This window comes from Cebus imitator, unplaced genomic scaffold, assembly GCF_001604975.1.
Source record: "Cebus imitator isolate Cc_AM_T3 unplaced genomic scaffold, Cebus_imitator-1.0 Scaffold159, whole genome shotgun sequence".
In the NCBI taxonomy this organism is placed as follows: domain Eukaryota; kingdom Metazoa; phylum Chordata; class Mammalia; order Primates; family Cebidae; genus Cebus; species Cebus imitator.
Window position 1 is genome coordinate 561,882 of NW_016107474.1, and position 20,967 is coordinate 582,848.

The 20,967-nt window shown below is 41.9% G+C and overlaps 1 protein-coding gene across 3 annotated transcripts in view; it reads left to right on the forward strand.

Annotated features, from left to right (window-relative positions):
• The window catches only part of CDH13 (cadherin 13), a 1,196,315-nt gene that overhangs the window by 330,558 nt on the left and 844,790 nt on the right, over window positions 1-20,967 (forward strand). The gene's annotated exons all lie outside the window — the stretch shown is intronic.

Sequence of the window (20,967 nt, forward strand, 5' to 3'; positions counted from 1 at the left end):
TTGCACTTAGTATAGTATTTAAAGGTTCATCCCTATTGTAGCAAGTGTCAGTACTTCATTCTTTGCATTGCCAAGTAATATTCTGTTGCCTGGATGTATCACATTTGTTTATCCATTCACTGGTTGATGGACATTTTAGTCGTTTCCACTTTGGGGTGACTTTGAATAATGTTGCTATGAAAATTTGCCTGTAAGCTTTGGTATGGATCTGGATCTACCTAGGAGTAGAATTGCTAGGTTATGTGGTAACTCTGTTTTTAACCTTTTGAGGAACTGCCAGATTCTTTATCCAAGCAGTCTTAGAGTTTATTGATGATTTTAATTTGCTGTTTAATTAAGCAAGATGCCTGCCTCACACTGTTTGGCAAAGGAGAAGAATCACCGTCATTCACTTGCAAACATAGATTTCCAGAATTCCTAAAGCATTCAAGAAGGGTGTTATCAGTGCATTATCAGAGTTAAGTAGGTCCTGGATTTTAATGCCTGTACTTGCTTTTTACTTATAAATGATTAATATTTTAGCTTCATCATTATCCATTTAGTTTATGGTTATGGGTTGTCTGGTTAACCCTACTGGGTGTAGTGGTGCATGCTTTCATCAAAAACATTTTTGGCCTGCAGTTTCTAAGCAGCTAGATTTTAAAGCATATACAGGTGGCAGTTCATTAAACATGCATTCATTTTTGTTTTTATTTGGCATCTACTGTGAATCAGTCACTGTGTTAGGTGCTGTGAATACAGTGGGGGGACAAAAACTGATACAATTGCATTAGAGGAAAATAAACTTTGAAAGAAGCTGCACTAGAAGATACAGCATGTAGTCATTGCTGAGATTCTCTCCATCACAAGCAGCTACTGCATTCCTGTAGTTCACCCTGAATCTAAGGCAATCTCTGCTCAAAAATGCCACACAAGAAAGAAGTGGAAAGCTTCTTCCCCAGGAGGGGCTTGCAATGTAAACAAAGACACACAAAAAATACATTGTGTGTGTCCTCCACCCAGCATCATCAAATACTACTATGATGCAAGAGTTTATGTCATCACTGACATTCATTCTTGGATTTATTATTTTTTTTAACTCTGTGTGCTAGACACTGCCTCTTGGATGTCCCACAGCTCATCAGACTCTTCAAGTGCAAAGTTGAACTCATAATCAGCCCACCAACCTCCACCCTCAAGCCAGACCCAAACCTTTTTTTTGTTCCTAGTGCATGCTTTCTATTTTAGCAAATCAAGGGTGCTACTCACCATGCTGTTTCCAAAAGCGCAAATATGGGCATGTTTCTTGGTGTTTCTGCAGGCTCCTCTTACCTATCCACCAGTCAGGCAGGTCTTAACAATTATCCTTCTACTTCTCTGTGACAGATTTGCGTCTCTCTATCCTCATCTTCAGCCTAGGTCTAAACCGCCATTCTCTCTTGCTTGCAAACTTTTGTTCCTAATTCTAGCCTTTACTCTCTAATTTCTGCTCCAAATGGCGGCTGTATGTATCCAAGCTCAGGTGTATCCTGTACCACCCTTTGGAACTCCTCTTGGATCATCATTACCCCCACGTTTAGGTCCATTTTCTTTAACACAGCAGAGCCCATCCTTCATGTCCCAGCCCCTGATGACTTCTCTTACCAGAGGCTTACGTTGAGCAGAGCCAAAACAAATCTCTTACTATCCCTAGAATATGCCAGTTTCTTTCGCATTGGAAAATTTGCATAAGATAAGCTTTAAAAAGTACTTTTTCAATAGCCTGTGGTTCAGTGGATTTCTATTAGTTAGGATATGGGTTTGGATGCCATAGCAAAGATTCAAATGTAAGTGGCTTCAATAAGATAAATGCATATTACTCTCTCAAGTGATGGTTCAGGCAGGAGCAGTTCTAGGTTGACATGGAGGCCCCACTGTGTCACTTAGAGATAAAGTAGAGACAGAGATGGAGAGAAGTACAGTCTGTCTGAAAGATGTATAGGAAGCTGAATCTTTTTTTTTTTTTTTTTTTTGATATGGAGCCTCACTCTGTCACCCAAGCTGTAGTGCAGTGGCGTGATCTTGACTCATTGCAACCTCTGCCTCCATGTTCAAGCGACTCTTCTGCCTCAGCCTCCCGAGTAGCTGGGACCACAGGCATACACCACCATGCACAGTTAATTTTTGTATTTTTAGTAGAGACAGGGTTTTACCATATTGGCTAGGCTGGTATTGAACTCCTGACCTCATGTTCTGCCCGTGTCGATCTCACAAAGGAAGCTGAATCTTGTAAATCTGGCTTCCCTCTTATTTTATGTCATTTGTGGAATATAGCCTGTACCCTCATGGCCCTTGGCAATTAACCACCACATCCACATCTTATCCCAGTCAGTGGGAAAAAGGAAAGGGGAGCCACATCTCTTTTCTTGAAGTATACAAGTGGAAAGTTGCATCCACCACCTCTCCTCATATCTCCTTGCCCAACTATTGGCCATATGACTAAATCTAGCTGCAAGGAAAATAAGAAGATATTGGTCGTTCTTTGGGGGACAAATAAAAGTTTCTGGTAATTCTTTTATGTAAAACTGATCTGAAGAAATAAGTGCATTTTCCTTCCAAACATGGCAGTCATGGCAGGGCTGAGGGCACTGGAGTCACACCACTTTTTGCTAACTAAAAAAATTTCCAAGTCAATGGTGTCAGATATTGGAAGTTCAGGATAGATAAAGGCCAGTAGCATGTTGGCTGTAGCATGCCCACTTTACAAATGACAAACTTAGAGAAGTCAGGTGCCTCCCAAGTACCCACAACTTGCACATGGCCCCCTGCTATCTTCTGAGTCCCCTCTCTGGGCTGAATAAATGTGCAGGGCAGTATGCTTTAGCAATTAAGAACACGAGCTTTTGACTGAGAAAGGTCTGGATGCATAATCATTTATTAATGTGATATTTACAAATTCCCTAGATTTTATGAGCTTCATTTTCTCACAAGGATTTTATATGCATTAAGTGGGATAATATCTAGAAACTGCCTAGGAAATGCCTGGCCAATGATGAGCACTTAATAAATGATCTCTAGTATTAGTTACTACAATTAATATTTCTCAAGCTTTTTCCGCTGTGATCAGTTACTGCTTCTTTTTGAGACATGACGACTGGAAAATGTACACACATAATTTTGTCAATGTTTATTTCTTCATAAGGCAAGATAAAGGGAGTCCTGTGGAAGACTCCTCTTCACTTTCTTCTTAATCTGCCTGGCCTGAGGTATCCACACTTGTCTGAGAGATGGCAGAGGTGGATGAGGAGCCTCAGTTCTGTCTTACTTTTAGTAAACTCACAAATTATTAACTAAGTACTCAGAATCTGCTGTGAGCCCTACCTAACCTAAAATCCCAGTTCTACCCATTCCTGGCTATCAGACCTTGGAAAACATTCTTGACCTCTCTTAGCACCAAAAAGTGAGAATAACTTGAATACCTACTTAATTTTCCTGGGAGGAACAGCTGAGACCCTTCACACAGAAGTGCTTAAAACCTTATCTAGTATATCATTCACGCTTGATAAATATGAGCTGCCTTAAAGTCCCCCATTTAAGCATCATTTTCAGCAGAGGCAGTGTGGATAGAAAGGAGAGTCTGAAGTGAGGAAAAATTTAGAAGGCAGAGTGGAAAGAACCTAGTGATGGTCCAATGTTGGGAAGATGCGCCAGAGAAGAAATGTGACAACATTGTCCTAAAAAAAAATGGCTTATTTGAGGGAATGGTTCACCAAGATGGAAAATGCAGTGGGGGAGGACCCAATTTGAGAGGAAGACATGGGTACAACCTTAGACATGGTCAAGTTGAGTGGTGAAAGGATTCACACATGGAGATAGTAAACAGGCATTAGATAGCTAGGTCTGAAGGTCTGTAGAGAATCTAAGTTCAAAACATCCAGGCTGGGCACAGTAGCTCACGCCTGTAATCTCAGGCACTTTGGGAGGCCGAGGCGGGTGGATCATGAGGTCAAGAGATCGAGACCATCCTGGTCAACATGGTAAAACCCTGTCTCTACTAAAAATACAAAAATTAGCTGGGCATGGTGGCTCATGCCCGTAGTCCCAGCTACTTGGGAGGCTGAGGCAGGAGAATTGCTTGAACCAAGGAGGTGGAGGTTGCGGTGAGCCGAGATCACACCATTGCACTCCAGCCTGGGTAACAAGAGTGAAACTCCATCTCAAAAAAAAAAACCAAAAAATCCATTTACAGGCTCCATTGTCTTCAGGGACCAGTAGCAGTCAGGTGGAAAGCAAGAAAGAGAGACGGTTAACTTGGGACCAATAAGGCAAGGCATGCCCTACCTGAAGGCCTTCAGGGGCCTTCACCTGGGTGAATGAGCACATTTTAGGAGTACACAGCCTGAGGTCCGAATGAAGCCTTCCATCTGGAAGGATGTTTAAGTGGTTATGAGTGAACGAAATCTACCCCCAGGATTTTTCTGATGCAAAAGCGAGGAGACTGGAGATCAAATTTAAAATGTGCTTAGACTTCTCTAGTGTTGCTGAAGTCTACATCAGATAGTATTTTGGTGAGTAAGAAGGCTTCCCCAGCAGTGTTCATGATCTGACAGCTGTAACCAATACCTGACATTTCTCTTTTGGATATAAATAATTATCTTTCACAGTTATGGCACATACACAACAAGAAAATTTCCCCTGTAATTTGGAAAGCCTCTACTTTACAATTCATGTTTACCTTCCTGAATCTTTTCTACATTTTAAACTCCTGTTTTGTTTAAAAAGATGACAGACACGGGAAAGCATTGGTGATGGCAATATAATTAAAGGACATTCATTTCATTCAAACCTGCATGATGATTTTGGGAGGGCTTGGAAATGCTGTTTTGCCTCCTGTATTAGTTTTCAATTTTTTCTCTAAGAATTTCCGACAAACTTTGTGACTTAAACTGTGTATGTCTGCGTGGCTTTTGTTCCTTTCTGGAGACCCAGGCAGAATCCACTTCCCTCCCTCTTCTAGTTTCTAGAGGCTCACAGCCCCTTCCTTTATCTTCAAAGCCTCAAAAGCTGCATCTCTTTTCAGGAGCCTTGTGATTGCATTGGGTTCACCTGGATAAGTTAGGCGCCTCTTCTTATGTTAAGGTCCGCTGGTTAACAACCCAAATTCCACCTGCAAAGGTTTTATTTGCTATATACGTTTATAAATTCCTTTATATCTCTGAATAGTATTGCATGGCATGGATGTACCACAGGGTTGGTTTTTTTTTTAACCATCTTCCTGCTGAAAGACATCTGGTTTGCTTCCAGTTTTAGCATGTATGAGTAAGGCAGCTATGCACAATTGTGTACAGATTTTTCTTTTGATGGAAGTTTTCCTTCTCTGAGATGAATTCACCCAAAAGTGCAATGTCTGGGTTATATCATTGCATGTTTTGTTTTATTTTATTTTATTTTTTAATTGCTAAACTGTTTTCCACAGTGGCTTTACCATTTTACATTCTATTGAAGGGTTTCGAGCAGTAAGGTGCTGCAATCCTATTTATGTTTTAAAAACATTCTCTGGATGATGGATCAAGAATGCCAGTAGGGAGAGCAAATGCAAAAGCAGGGAGATCACAAGGGAGCCTCTGCAGTGGTTCATGTGAGAGATGAGTAAGAGAGTGATGGCACGGGGCGGGGTGTGGTTGGGTGATGAGAAGCAGCAGGATGAGGGACGTATATTGATGATGTAATGGACAGTTGCTGCAGAATTGCTCATGGCAATTAGGAGAGAGGATTCAAGGAGAATTTCTATGCTTTGGGCGTGAGCATGTTGGTTCACGGTGGTCCTGTTTGTCTTGATAATGGGAAGACATGGGTAGGAACAGACATGGGAAAGAGGTGAGTGCCTGTTAAATTCTGCAGTGGAAACCTTGAGTGGGTTGTGGGAAGTAAGTCTGGAGACAAGGGGAGACGTGGGAAGCTGGAGAGGGTGAAAAAGGACAATGTCTATAAACAGGCCCAATGCAAAGCATGGTGCAATCACAGGCAAAAGCTGTCCACTCCCTCTCAAGAACAATCTTTTTTCACCTTCTGGGCTTCACAAACAAAATAGCACCTTCAGTTTCCATTTCAATGTAGCAGGTAGAGTAACCACAAGAATGTGCAAAGCAGAAACAAAGAGCAGTGGGCACCCAAGTTTCATAGAGGTTCATTTCTGATGTCTTCTAGGGAGCTTCTTTGTATAATCCCATCCTAGAGAAGATTTTGTCTTTCGTTTGTCTGTAGCAAGGTTGTAATTTTTTTTCTTTTTAAAAAATAACCATTGTTAATACAAGTCTATTAAATCATTTTTTAGTACACACGTTTCTATTTTATGTTGTGATTTGGAGAGGTAAAAAGGGTAATACAAAATATGGATAGCTCTTTCATTGCTGGAACGTTCCACTTTGGATTCTGCCTTGGCAACAACACCTGTGAGCTACAGTTGAGGGCCAAAGCAGATGCTCTGTTTCTATGGATCTGTCCATAACCACATGACTCTGCAACTGCCGCTGCCTCCCCACACCCCCTGAGCTGTCACCAGCACAGAGCAGCTGAAACCGACCCAGGCTTCATCCCAGCTCACATTCCACCTTCCCCACAAGGGCACTGAGGCCCAGAGATGAAGTGGGACTTCCCACCGCAACTTAATGAGGAGAGGGTCCCCAGGCCTGACACTCAGGTCTTGGGCTTATAGCTGCCCTTCTTCTCAGGTGCCCACCTCAGAGGCCATCCTTGGAAAAGGAAACGTCGCCAACCCCTGGTTCTGAGGAAATGGAGACTAGGAAGGAAGGAATACGTTATTCTTTTCTGTAGGCTTCCTTTCACTGGGTGAATCTTCTCAATACTTAATAAAGTGAAGGCCCCCGATGCTTTGCAAAGGAGTTGAAATGAGCTTGCTGCAATTGAACAAATTGTTAGGATGCCCCTACTGTCTATATCATATCAGCAATTCACATTCTTTTGTCCATGAGAATAAGCAGGAGACTTACAAAAAATCTACGGATGCTTAGGCCTCACCCAAGACTAACTAAATTAGACCCTCCAGGGTGGACTCTTCTCTCAGTGTTTTTCAAAGTTACCCACGTGACTCCACTGTACAGCCAGGAATGAGAACAAACTGGTCTATGGTACTGTGGTAATTGATCCTATCTTTGGTTCTCAACTGAGGGTCAGTTTTCCTCTGCAGGGAATAAAAGGCAGTGTCTAGAGACTTTTGGTTGTCACAATCGGGATGAGGGCTGCCATTGGCATCTAGTGGGAAGAGGTCAGTGATGCTGCCAGCCTCCTGAAATGCGCTAGACAGCCTCCACCACAAAGAGCTCTCTGGCCTCAAATGTCGATAGTGCCATGGTGGAGGAACCCTGTCTAATAGAAGCCTTGGGAAACATCCATTTTGTGGATGTAAACCCATGGTAAAATAACACTGATGCTAAGACATCCATGTCAAATCCCAGGAGCCAGTGAATGTGAGCTTATTTGGAAAAAGAGTCTTTGCAGATATAATTAAGGATCTGGAGATCAAATAATCCTGAATTATCTGTGTGTATCTTAAATTGAATTTCAAGTGGCCTTGGAAGAGTGATAGAGGAAAATAGATACACAGGACAGAGGGCGATATCACCATAGAGGCAGAAATTACAGCAGTGCAGTCCCAAGCCAAGGATTCCAAGAGCCACAAGAAGATGGATGAAGCAAGAAAGGATCTTTTTCTAGAGACTTCCAAAACAATGTGGCCTTGATTTAGGTCTTCTGGCCTCCAGAGGCATGAGAAAATCAATCCCTATTGTTTTTTGCCACAAGATTTGTAGTAATTTGGTACGGTAGCCATAGGATGCCTTTGTTTGCAAAATCCAACAAACCAAATTTGGAGAGATGGGGTCCTAGAGAAGGGATGGGATGCATGCAACTTGTATGGCAGAAGATGGATGGGAGTGCGGGTTCAGATCTAGAAGAGAATCTGACAAATATGCAGGTGAAACTCTGAACCCCTGGCCAGTGCAATGAAGTCGTGAAAGCCAAGCAACACACCTGGTGACGTTTCTTCTGTCCATGTTTCATTTCTGAAAACTGGTGGTTTCATTGAAGTCTTCTGGTTTTTCAGATCTCAAGGTGTCAGTATCTTATAACAGTGCTGAGCTTGATTTGCTGTGAAATGTAAGACATGTGAAATAGGAACAAATGTAAACTTTAAAGAATTTCATTTACTAATGGTCACTAATGACCTAGAACCCAAGACACCTATCTTTTTAAAAAGTAGGGAAATGATATATGAGCAAAATAAGAATTTAGAAAATTTTTAAATTGTTTTTCTTTCTTTTGTAAAAGTTATTTTTAATTAACAAATGGTCATTTGTGTATTTTTCTGATAACACATAATACTTCCTGATCTTTATCCCTATAGCCGACAAGTATAATGTTAAAGAAATAACTGGAAAGAAAGTCCAAGCAAGGAATTTCCTTTCTCAATGTATCTTACATGATCCCTGTCCTCTCCTGTGGTTTCACCCCATCACATTCTCACACACTCCCCTCTAACTCCACATTTTAGGTGAGTCTGTTTCCTCTTACATTATCTCATAGTCTGTCTTCTCCTTATATAACTGTAATATATAACAAATTCTAAAATGATTTATTTAAACCTAACTTCCTCATTAGGATGTATGCTCCATGGTGACATGTAATCTTCAGATGTGTCCCCTGAATCCTCAACACCTAGTACAATTCCCAGTGCATACTAAGCAGTCCTTAAAGCTAGATGATTACACTGAATGTGTTAGTGAAATGCATGAAGTACCCATTTCCCCTTGAGGTGGGAAGCCCAGGGGAACAGCATTTTCCTGCCTGACTTCTGAAGCCCAGGTACTCATACTCCTACAGGAGCAGTGGCAAGGCCACTGGAAAGCCAGGTCAGAGAACAGAGACCCCCAGCCTGCTCTCACAGTTAGACACAGCAATTCAACATCAATGGCTCCTCTGTAGGAATCCCACATGCCGCTGTTCACACAGAGAATACCAGTGCTTGGGGGAGCTGCAGCTTTTGAAACCTCCTGAGTCGCTTTGTGTGCACAATGCTGCGACTCTGGATTTTTACAGTATGGCCCTCAAACACAGGAACAGGAACACAGGCTAACAAGAAAAAGGAGTGGAGATCACTGCGATCTCATAAATCCATAGTAGGCCTGCTCTGTGTTAATAAAACAATCTAAATGGTGGAGCTCCATAAAAGAGAGGCATAGGCTAATGTAATTTCCTTGAGGTCCCCTCTAAAGCATTTTACTCTGTAATACAGCTACATTTATGAAATAGTTTTATCTTGAAAGATCCCAAAGGGCTTACTAGACTGAAAAGGAAAATATCAAGTACATGACATCTCAAAACACCACCAAGGTACTTCGGTGATAACGATTGGGGATTCTGTGACAGCAGGTAGCCCTCTTAAAAAGCAGATAGAGGCTTATCCCCATAAAACCTCCAGGGAGAAGGAAAGAGAAAAAGAGAAAAGATAATCGTCCACATTGGATAAGAGTCACATGGGCTTTCTGCATTAATAAAGGCGATGACTTTTTTCCAAGCACCATGTGGATTTAAGTGGGTAAGCTTTATCAACATCGTTCTCCTTATTTAAAATAAAAGAAAGAACCAACTTATAACACTTCTTCATAGTGGGACTGAGAAGATGTAAAGCTTCCAGGGGTTAATAGAGGTCAGGTATAGCCAGTGTAATTTAGAAGCTGTGCATTTCGAAAAGTAAAATATAGCCTACGGTTATAAAATGTATCCAACAGTAAAAATACCATTTCCCCGCCAAATCTTACCTAATCCATTCCTGCCAGAATGACTGATCCTGGGGGTTTTTTTCTTCTTTTTTTTCTGTCCTGGTTAGGACATGGCAGCACCAAATTTAGTACATTAACGGAAGACTTAGGGGAATGACTGTTGGGGAGGAAAAGCCCTTCTTGATTATCTTCCAAGAATATCACCACACTGGGAGCTAAGAAGGAAGGTGGAAGCAGCAGGTGACGTAACTTTAGCAGTTGCTGAGTACTGTCAAATAAGGCTCAGTCTGAGACTTCAAAGTAAATGTAAAGGAGCACCGTTTTCTTCAAAAATGTTAAAACCGATCCACTCTCTAACTCAGAGTAGTGTCTCCTCACATCTCCTCTGCAGTTTCTCCCAGCCTACTTCTGCTTCTAGCCCAAACCCCTCACCTGTCTCAGTTTCCCACCAGAAAGTACTCCTTGTCTTTTTATTAATATTTTGCTTCTTCCCTCTCCATGCAATCTCTCCAAAGCCCCGGAACTGAGTTCGCAAAGAGAATGCTCTTCTGAGCTGCAGCTGAACAAGGAGCCACTTTGGAAAAGACAAAGATGTCAAGCTTTTAGTTTGGTTTTATTCTCATTTAAGTTTTCTATGGAGTATTTTTTTATTGTACTTTAGGTTGTAGGGTACATGTGCAGATCATGCAGGGTTGTTGCATCGGTACTTACATGGCAAGGTGGTTTGCTGCCTCCATCCCCCGCCACCCACATCTGGCATTTCTCCCCATGTTATCTCTTCCCAAAAGATTTTTTTGTCTGTGTGATTTAATCTTTGGATGAGACCGTCAATGTGCATTTCTTCTAATTATTTTTTCTTTTCTTTCTTTTTTTTTTTGAGACAAAGTCTTGCTCTGTCACCCAGGCTGGAGTGCAATGGCATGATCTAAGCTCACTGCAGCCTCTGCATCCTGGGTTCAAGTGATTCTCCTGCTTGAGCCTCCCGAGTAGCTGGGACTATAGGTGCATGCCACCACGCTTGGCTAATTTTTTTGTATTTTTTAGTAGACAGGGTTTCACCATGTTAGTGAGGATGGTCTCGATCTCCTGACCTCATGATCTGCCTGCCTCGGCATCCTAAAGTCCTAGGATTACAGTTATGAGCCACTGCTTCCAGCCCTTAATTTTCTAATATTCCATTGCAAATATATTTAACATTTATAATTGAATACTGATGAGTAAAGTTTATTTATGTATGTATTTATTTATTTAAAATGCTACCCTGCTACCCAGGCTGGAGTATAGTGGCACAGTCTTGGCTCTCTGCAACCTCTACTTCCTGGTTCAAGGGATTCTCCTGCCATGCCCAGTAATTTTTTTTTTTTTTTTTAGTAGCAATGAGGTTTCACTGTGTTGGCCAGGTTGGTCTCAAACTTCTGACCTCAAGTTATCCGACCACCTCAGCCTCCCAAAGTGTTGGGATTACAGGCATGAGCCACCATTCCCAGCCAGTAAACTTTATTTTAAAACTTATTTTGGAGTATTAGCCCATGGGTTTACATTGTCTTACTTATACATATCATACTTGCCTGGATGGAGGAGTATTTTAAAGATAAAGTTGGAATCTGATGGCATAGCTGTCCAATGCAGAAAAGTGCACATGTAAAGCCTGGGATATTCAGGGCATGAAAATATCCCTGTCAACCAGTCATTCAACAAGTTGACCAAGCGTCATGGATAGCCTCAGAGGTACCTTGCAGGAAGGCTCAGGCATCGTGTGGCACTGTGTAAAATTTTACTCATAGTAACTGCATTGTCTTTACATTGCCCTGAGAAGTAGATATTATTTTTCCTATTTTACTAATGAGAAAACTGAAGCTCAGAGAGGCTAAATAACATATTTAAGGTCATCACTGCCAGTCAGTCTGGACTCACACATTCCAATCCAGATTGGTCTGATTCTAAAGCCTTTGTTCTGTAAATCTGTCTTCTGTAATATACAGGGTTTTTATCTTGAAATGAATTGAGACTTACAGGAAAGTTACAAAAAGAATGCAGGTAATTCATTTATACTTTTAGTACAAATTTTTCAAATGTTAACACATTATCACATTTACTTAATTATTCCTCCCTTCCCTAACTATTTAAGAGAAAATTGCAGACTCAATGCCCCTTTTCCTCTCATCTTCAGTGAATTAATTCCTAAAAACAAGAATTTTTTTTCTCTCTTACAGAATCACAGAACAATGATCAAATCATGAAATTAATACTATTAAAAATTATCTAATCAACGCAACTTATTCAGATTTATCCAATTATTGCACTGTTTTTTTATTGCAAAAAAAAATATTTTGGTTCAGGATCCAATCCAGGATTTAATGTCGCCTCAGATCTCATGTCTCTTTAGCTTTCTTTAATCTGGAAAAATTCTTCAGCTTTGTTCTGTCTTTCATGATCATGACATAGTTTAAGATTATAGGTCAATTATTTTGTGTGATGTCTCCCATGATTGGATCCAGGTTAAGGAAACAGCTAGAAAGAAAGTACAAGCAAGGAACTTCCTATCTCAGCACCTAAATAATCTCTGCCACCCGCCATGGTTTCACCTCATCACACCCTCACACACTCCCCTCTAACTCCTCGTTTTAAGTGAGCCTGTTTCTTCTTAAATTTTCTCATAGTCTGCCCTCCCTTTGTAGCTCTAATCACAACTTTAATTGTATAACAAATTCTGTAATGATTTATTTAAACCTGATATCCCCATTAGGGTGTAGGTCATATTTGCTTTGGATTTGCCCCCTGAATCCTCTACACCTGGTACAATTCCCAATTCCGAGTGCCCAGTAAGTAGTCCATAAAGCTAGATGATTACTCTGTATGTGTTAGTCAAATGCATGAAGTACCCATTTCCCCTTGACGTGGGAAGCCCAGGGGAACAGCAGTCCTTGAACTCACCCTCCTACGGGAGTGATGGCAAGCCCACTGGAAAGCCAGGTCGGAGAACAGACACCCGCAGCCTCCTCTCACAGGTGGTCCTGGCAGTTGTTGAATATGTGGCAAGAACATTGTGTCAGTGTTGCGTCCTTCTCAGTGCTTCCTATCAGGCAGCACGTAGCATCCTTTTGTATCATTACTGATGACGTTAACTTGGATCACTTACTTAGGGTGGGTGTCTGCCAGTTTTCTCCTACATAAACTTCATTTTTCCTCCCTTATAACTAACAAAGGTCTTGAAAGGAAATATTTCCAGACTACACAAATACCTTGTTTCTGTTTATATTTTCACCCACTGATTCTAGATTTCATTGAGAAGTTTTGCGCCCCACACCACCAAAAAAAAAAAAAAAAAAATTGTCATCATGGTTACCAAATGGTGATTCACGAATAGCATGATTCCTTCTACATCTATTTGTTGGCATTCTATTTTAAGGAAAAGCTTTCCCCAATTTATTAATTTATTTCCAATTCTAAAAGTTTTATCACTATGGTTTTATGCATTCTTTTTTTATTCTGTAGGGTAACAATCTGTTGCTACTGTTATTTTTTCTTGTGCCCCAATTGTCCGCAATTTGGCCAGCGGGAGTCCTAACATGTAACACATCAGCTTTTATTGCTTCAGTTAAAATCTACCACATTCCACCTTCGTGTCCTGAATTCTTTATCTAGAAAATGTGTGATTTTCCAAGAAGGCCTCAGACCCAGTGGTGCAGTTACTGTCTGTTCTTGCCAACTAACTCTGGAAATAAGAATATTTTTTAAAGCTGATAGTAAGGATGAAGGGGTTAAGTGGCAGTTCTCCTGAGAAGCCATACTCAAGGCCCTGCCAGCGGCTTGGAGGCGCAAGGGAGGTAAACTGCAGTCCTCCCTGAACCCTGATGCTTTAATGAACCCTGTAGGGCTTCGAAAGAATCACCACTTTATTTTTTTTTAAAGTGTTTAAAACCCTTGCTTTAATGATCTCTTCTGAAGTCTTGACCCAGAACAATGTCAGTCTCATTACAGAATCTCAGAATTCACTGCCACCTTTTGAAATATTTGGAGATATTTTCTATGCTCTGTCTCAGCATTTCTGCCACTCTTCTGGATTGGATTTATTTAGAACAATTAAATGCTGTCTTCTTACAATCTCTTTACCCAACTTGGGTTTCTTTTCCCTTCTACCAATGTTCCTTCTGCATTTTCATTCTGATGCTCATTTTTCTTGGTGTTCTGTCTGGAGAAGTTAGAAGCAAAACAGATGCTCAGAAGGTCTGCATGCATCCTCTTTGCCATCCTTCTCCTTTGCTCACCTGCAAGAACCAGCCTTTATGATTCAACTTTCTGTTCCAAACATAGCTTTAAAGCCTATTTGGCTGTCCATAGAAATTTTTCTAAGTGTCAGCTCATATGAGACACCCGCTCCAGATGTCTTGTTTTCCCACTGTTCACTGTTCCATTTAACAAAACACATGTTAGGCACCTACTGTGAGGTAGGCATTGTGCTGCTCTTGAGAGATACAAAGGAAAACAAGATGTAGTTCCTGTTTTCAAGGAGCTCACAGTAAAGCTAGAAATGCTAACAAGCAAATACAAGACAGAGTGCAAGGCAGGTTAAAGACCCACCCCCACTGAACTGGGCCCCTCCACCTGGAGGCTTCAGCAGCTCAAGGGCGGCTCCATCGAAGGAAGGATATTTGAAGAAGACTTACTGTTACTCCTTTCTCCTTTTTATTCCTCTGTTTTGTCACATTTCCTTTTCTCGTCTCCTAGGCAGCCCTCAACAAGGTGCACAACTATGTCTTTTTGCTTGTGCAGTATTCATGTGAAATGCATATTGCAATTTTGTACTTAGCTGTTTCATTGATGTAAATGATCCTGTGTCACATACCTTATTCTATTTTTTGCTTTCCCTCACTAAGCATTCTTTTTTTTTTTTGAGAGAGAGAGTCTCCCTTTGTCACCGAGGCTGGAATGCAGTGGTGTGATCTTGGCTTACTGCAACCTCCGCATCCAACGTTCAAGCAATTATCCTCCCTCAGTCTCCCAAGCAATCCCTGGGATTCCAAGCACCTACCACCATGCCCGGCTAGTTTTTTTGGGGGGAGATTTTTAGTATTTTGATATTTTTTGGGGTTTCACCATGTTGACCAGGCTGGTTTTGAACTCCTGACCTCAAGTGATTCTTCCACCTCTGCCTCACAAAGTGCTAGGATTACAGGTGTGAGCCACCACACCCAGACTAAACATCCTAAGATGCATTCATGTCAGGCTGTAAGCATCTAGGCTGTTACTTCTATTCACTGCGGGTCCTTGGATCTGCCACGTCCTTCATTTTTCCATTGTCTCCATGGAGAATGACCACTTTGCCTCTGGTTCCCAGCACCCCGAGTGTGAGAGGTTCCTTGGCTTATATATACCCAGGAATATAATTTCTGGATCACAGGTATGAGAGGCAGAATGATGACCCCAATTATATCCACATTTTAATCCCCAGAAACTGCAAATGTGTGACTTTGGGTGGCAAAAAGGAATTTGCAGATGTAATTAAATTTAAATTTTTAAGATCAAGAGATTATCTTGGACTATCTAGGTGGGCCCAGTATAATCACAAAGGTCCTAATAAGAAAAAGGAGGAGGCAGAAGAGCCAGAGTTGGAGAGAGATTTAAAGATGCTCTATTGCTGTCTTTGAAGATAGAGGGAGGGGGCCACGAGTCAAGGAATGTGGGCAGCCTCTAGAAGATAGATGCAAAAGAAAAGGAAGCAGATTTGTTCCTAGAGCCTGTGAGAGTCTCTATGTCAGACTTTTAACCTCTAGGACTATTAAATAACTTATTTGTGTTGCTTTAAGCCATTAATTTCCTGGGGATTTGTTACAGCAGCCACAGGAAGCCCATACATAAACTATACCCAGACTGACTTTGACTGTAATGGTACTGGGTCACTCTCAGAATGACTGTCGAGGCCCACATTCCCAATGGCTCCATACCCCCAGCATTACTTGGCCCAACTCATCTCTCTGTTTACTATTAGTCTGGTGGGTATAAAGCATAAGCAAGTCTTTAATTAAGAGTCAGAATTCCTTCCATAAAGTTGAGTGGTTGACATGAGATGGGGAGGGGCCTTGGGGTCCTGGCTGCTGTGGTTTAATGGTCTAGTCTTGAGGAGGGGATGCACAAATCATTAGGATACCTGAGATGAGGCTCCCACGGGGCTGCATGGAGAGTAAGTGGAGACAAAACCAGTAATCCTCATGAGGACACAAGGCTGTGTGGACTCCATGGAAGAGAGAGCCCTGAACAGTGGCAGGTGGTCTAGGGGTCACGGTCATAGTCAGGCCTGGGTGTCAGTCACAATTCCACAGCTGCTGTGTGACACTGGACATGTTCTTAACCTCTCTGATCCTTGGCAACCTCCTCTCTATGATAGGGATAATAATACTGCCTACCTCATAGAAGTGCCATGTGGCTTACATGAGATTATGCACGTAAAACCCCTAATACAGTGAATGGCATATAGTTGGCACCCAATAAATAATAATCATAATGATACTGTTCTCATCAGCACAATAGCTATAATAATAATTACAACTTCTTTCATCTCAGAAGAGAGAAAGTTTGATTTTTTTTCTTGTAGTATACAGGATCCATTGCTGACCTTGCTCTTCTATCTGGGGAATAATGTATTGCAATCAATTTTCACATATTTACATTCAAAGGCCTTTTTATATTATTTTCAAGAAACCTTCCCCTCATTAACCACTCCCCTTATCTACACCCCCAACCCTGAAAAATCGGGCTTTCCTTTTAAGGCTGTTCACAGCATAATGCAGTTGAATACAACTTATTTTACTGACATCTTTCCTCCAAGCTCTCTCCCCCAGCACTTTCCAGGACTAAATAATGCACGAAGGGAGAGAATAACAGGATTCCATAAATGACGGAAAACAGCACAGTAAGGATTCTGTGTTGTGAAGAGATGAAAGCCCCTGGTCAGAAGGCCAGTAACAAAGCAAAGGAGAAATGCAAAGGCATTGACAAGGGAAACAAGAAAAGTATTTTTCAAGATAAGATTTATGGAGAGTTGAAAGGAGATGACTCAGGAGACAGTCAAAGACTCTTCATTAGTCAGGAACTCCAGAGTGGATATACCAGGAGGCCCAGGCTTTTGAAGGGCTGGGACTCAGAAGAAGTTAACAAACACCAGCTCCACTTCCTGGGCCCCTGAAGCCTTCTTTGACTTGCCCAGGTGGAGGTGGTTTCTTCTTCCTCGGGGTCCTATGCCTCCCTCTTCCTGCCTCTATTAGAGAAGGAATCTCGCCCAACTGGAGCAGTGGATTCCTATGTCTGTTTTCTTCACTGTACTGGAGCTCCAGACAAAAATGCATCTTAGACATTTTTCCAGTTATCCTCATCATGGATTAAAATGATAATCATTGGTCATTTGCTCCCTGTGCAAAGTGCTCCATGTACATTAGATAAAATATGCCTCAAGACAACCCCAGATGCCCATTTTATACCTGTGGAAACTGAGGCAGGAGGAGATTGAAATACTTGCTTGGAGACGTGCAAAGGATGGAGAAAGTAGATGAGATTGGCACGTTCTGACTCTCTGACTCTTGAATAGGCCTGTTGAGGTCCCATTACTCCCAAAACCAAGCACAGTGCTGAGCATAAAGGATGCACTAAGCAAGAGTTTGATTTATGAACAAATTATTCTGCCTGGAACTCAGTTAGCTAGCCAGGTGGTACTTGGAGCTACGATTTCTGTTCCTCAGGCCAGGCTGCATTTGGTAAGTTGGGGGAGGGGGATAATGACATCCTGTCCAGTTGCCGAAAGACACTGGCTTGTTCTGAGGAGTGGGCCTGGAACTCTTGGTCCATCAGTCTGACTTTATCCTGTTTATTATAGACATTTTAATCACCCCCAACAAATGGTGCTAAAAAAAGGAAAACCAAAGTTACATATTTTCTCTTTTGGGATTTTTAAAACAACTAAATACACCACTAGAATATACTTTACAAATTTATGCTAAAGGCTTCCACACCAATCTGGTTACTAAATTCCCAAAACTGAACTCCGTTTTGAAATGCCCTTGACCCTGCTCTCTCTGAGTTTGCTAAATAGAGAATTCTAGCATAGATCTAATGTCCTTTGTGGGCTGCAGAGCTGGACAACACTGGGATAAGTAAAGCAGCCAACCCTCAGCCCTTGTAGGCATAGAGATGGCCTGGGTATTAAACAGAAGCTTAGTAGCAATTTTACCATCAGCATTAAGTCACTCAGATGCAGACTGATATGGTTTGGCTGTGTCCCCACCCAAATCTCATCTTGAATTGTAGTTCCCATAATCCCGATGTATAATGGGAGGGACCCGGTGGGAGGTAATTTAATTATGAGTGCGTTGTCATGAGATGTGGTGGTTTTATGAGGGGCTTCCCCCCCTTTGCTCGACACTTCTCCTTGCTGTTGCCATGTGAAGAAGGACATGTTTGCTTGCTCATCCACCATGATTGTAAATTTCCTGAGAACTCCCAGACTTACAGAACTGTGAGTCAATTAAACCTCTTTCCTTTATAAATTACCCAGTCTCAGGTATGTCTTTATTAGCAGCATGAAAATGGACTGATACAGTAAATTGGTTGTGGTAGAGTGGTGTGCTCCTGTAAGGATACATGAAAATGTGGAGGTGACTTTGGAACTGGGTAACAAGCAGAGGTGGGAACAGTTTGGAGGGCTCAGAAGAAGACAGGAAAACAAGATTTTGTAACTTTTTAGAGACTTAGAGGGCTCAGAAGAAGGGTTAAGAGGAAGATGTGGGAGTTTGGAACTTCCTGGAGACTTGTTGAATGTCTTTGACCAAAATACTGATAGTGATATGGACAATGAAGTCCAGGTTGAAGTGGTCTTGAATGAAGATGAGAAACTTGTTGGAAACTGGAGCAAGGGTGACTCTTGCTATGCTTTAGCAAAGAGACTGGTGGCATTTTCCCCCTGCCCTAAAGATCTGTGGAACTATGAAATGAAGAGAAATGATTTAGGCAAAAGAAATTTGCAAGCAGTAAAGCATTCAAGAGTTGCCTTGGGTGCTGCTAAAAGCATTTAGTTTTATGTATTTATAAAGATATGGCTTGGAATTGGAACTTATGAAAAGGAAGCAGAACATAAAAGTTCAGAAAATTTGCAGCCAGACAATGCAGTAAAAAACAAAAACCCATTTTCTGAGGAGAAATTCAAGTCTACTGCAGAAATTTGCATAAATAATTAGGAGCCAAATGTTAATCACCAAGACAATAGGGAAAATGTCTCCAGGGCATGTCAGGATTCTTCATGGCAGCCCCTCCCATTACAGGCCTGGAGGCTTAGGAGACAAAAAATGGTTTTGTGGGTCAGGGTTCCTGACCCAAGGCTCCCCTGCTGTATGCAGTATGGGAACATGGTGCCCTGTGTCCCAGCCACCACAGCCATAGTTAAAAGAGGCCAAGATACAGCTCAGGCTGTGGCTTCAGAGGGTGCAAGCCCCAAGCCTTGGCAGCTTCCACGTAGTGTTCAGCCTGCAGGTACACAGAAGTCAAGAATTGAGGTTAGGGAACCTCTACCTAGATTTGAGAGGATGTGTGGAAATACCTGGATGTCCAGGCAGAAGTTTGCTGAAGGGGCAGAGCCCTCATGGAGAACATCTGTCAGGGCAGTGCAGAAGGGAAACACAGAGTACCCACTGAAGCACTGCCTACTGGAACTGTGAGAAGAGAGTTACCATCCTGCAGATCCAAAAATGGTAGCTCCACTGACAGCTTGCATCATGTATCTGGAAAAGTGGCAGACACTCAATGCCAGCCATGAAAGCAGCCAGGAGGGGAGGTGTACCCTGCAAAGTCACAGAGGCAGAGGTGCCAAAGATAATGGGAGCCCACCTCTTACACCATTGTGCTTTGGATGTGAGACATAAAGTCAAGGGGGATTATTTTGGAACTCTAAGGCTTAATGACTGCCCTATTGGATTCCGGACTTGCATTGGACCTGTAGCCCCCTTGTTTTGGCCAATTTCTCTCATTTGGAATTGGTGTATTTATCCAATACATGTACCCCCATTGTATTGAGGAAGTAACTAACTTGCTTTTGATTTTACAGGCTTGTAGATAGAAGGGACTTGCCTTGTCTCAGAGGAGACTATGGACTTGGACTTTTGAGTTAATGCTGGAAGGAGTTATGATGTTGGAGGACTCTTGGAAGGGCATGATTGTCTTTTGAAATGTGAGGACGGGGGATTTGGGAGAGTAGGGGCAGAGTGATATGATTTGGCTGTGTCCTCATCCAAATCTCATCTTGAATTATAGTTCTCAGAATCCCTGCATGTTGTAGGAGGGACCTGGTGGGAGGTAATTAGATCATGGGGGTGGCTACCTTTATGCTGTTTTTGTGATAGTGAGTTCTCACACGATCTGACAGTTTTATAAGGGTCATTTCCCCACTTTTTTCTGTACTTCTCCTTGCTGCTGCCATGTGAAAAAGGATGTGTTTGCTTCTATTTCCACCATGATTATAGTTTCCTGAGGCTTCCCAATCCCTGCAGAACTGTGAGTCAATTAAACCTCTTTCCTTTATAAATTACCCAGTGTCAGGTAAGTCTTTATTAGCAGGATGAGAGCAGACTATTACAAAGACCAGCAAGAAGTATGTGTGAGCCTTTTCCTGCCTTGCTTTTTTGAAAAAGGAAAACAATAAGATTAGAACAGATTATGGCTGAAATTGTCAGTGGGGAGGTGTGGCATAGTCATTAGAAAAAACTGGACTTTGGAGATCATTTTAGAAAATCTTGGAGTGCTAGCATTGTTTGGGGCCACTTACTTGAGTCATGTTTAAGTAATATTCTATCAGAAAATAGATGACATACTCAAATTTATTTATTTATGGAATATTTTATAGAGGGACAGTTTATAATTGCATAGATGAAGTGCCATAATGGGTGGCACCACGCCCAGGGGCTAGGACAGTTATCTTCCCTGGCCTGAAGGTTTAAGAGGAGAGAAGGGAGCCCTCTTTGAACTGGAGATGGTGAGGCATGTGTGCAGAAGGCCACCTGACATGTTCTGAGACCTTCCATTGAGAGATACAGTCAGCCCTCAGTGACCCAGCAGAGTATCAAAGATAAATATCTGATTCCTTTCTCCCTGCTTTCACTCTGTAATGAGTTTTGTGTGTTGGTCAAAACCAGAGGGTTACAGAGTGCTTTGGCTGGGTCCATAAAGACCAATC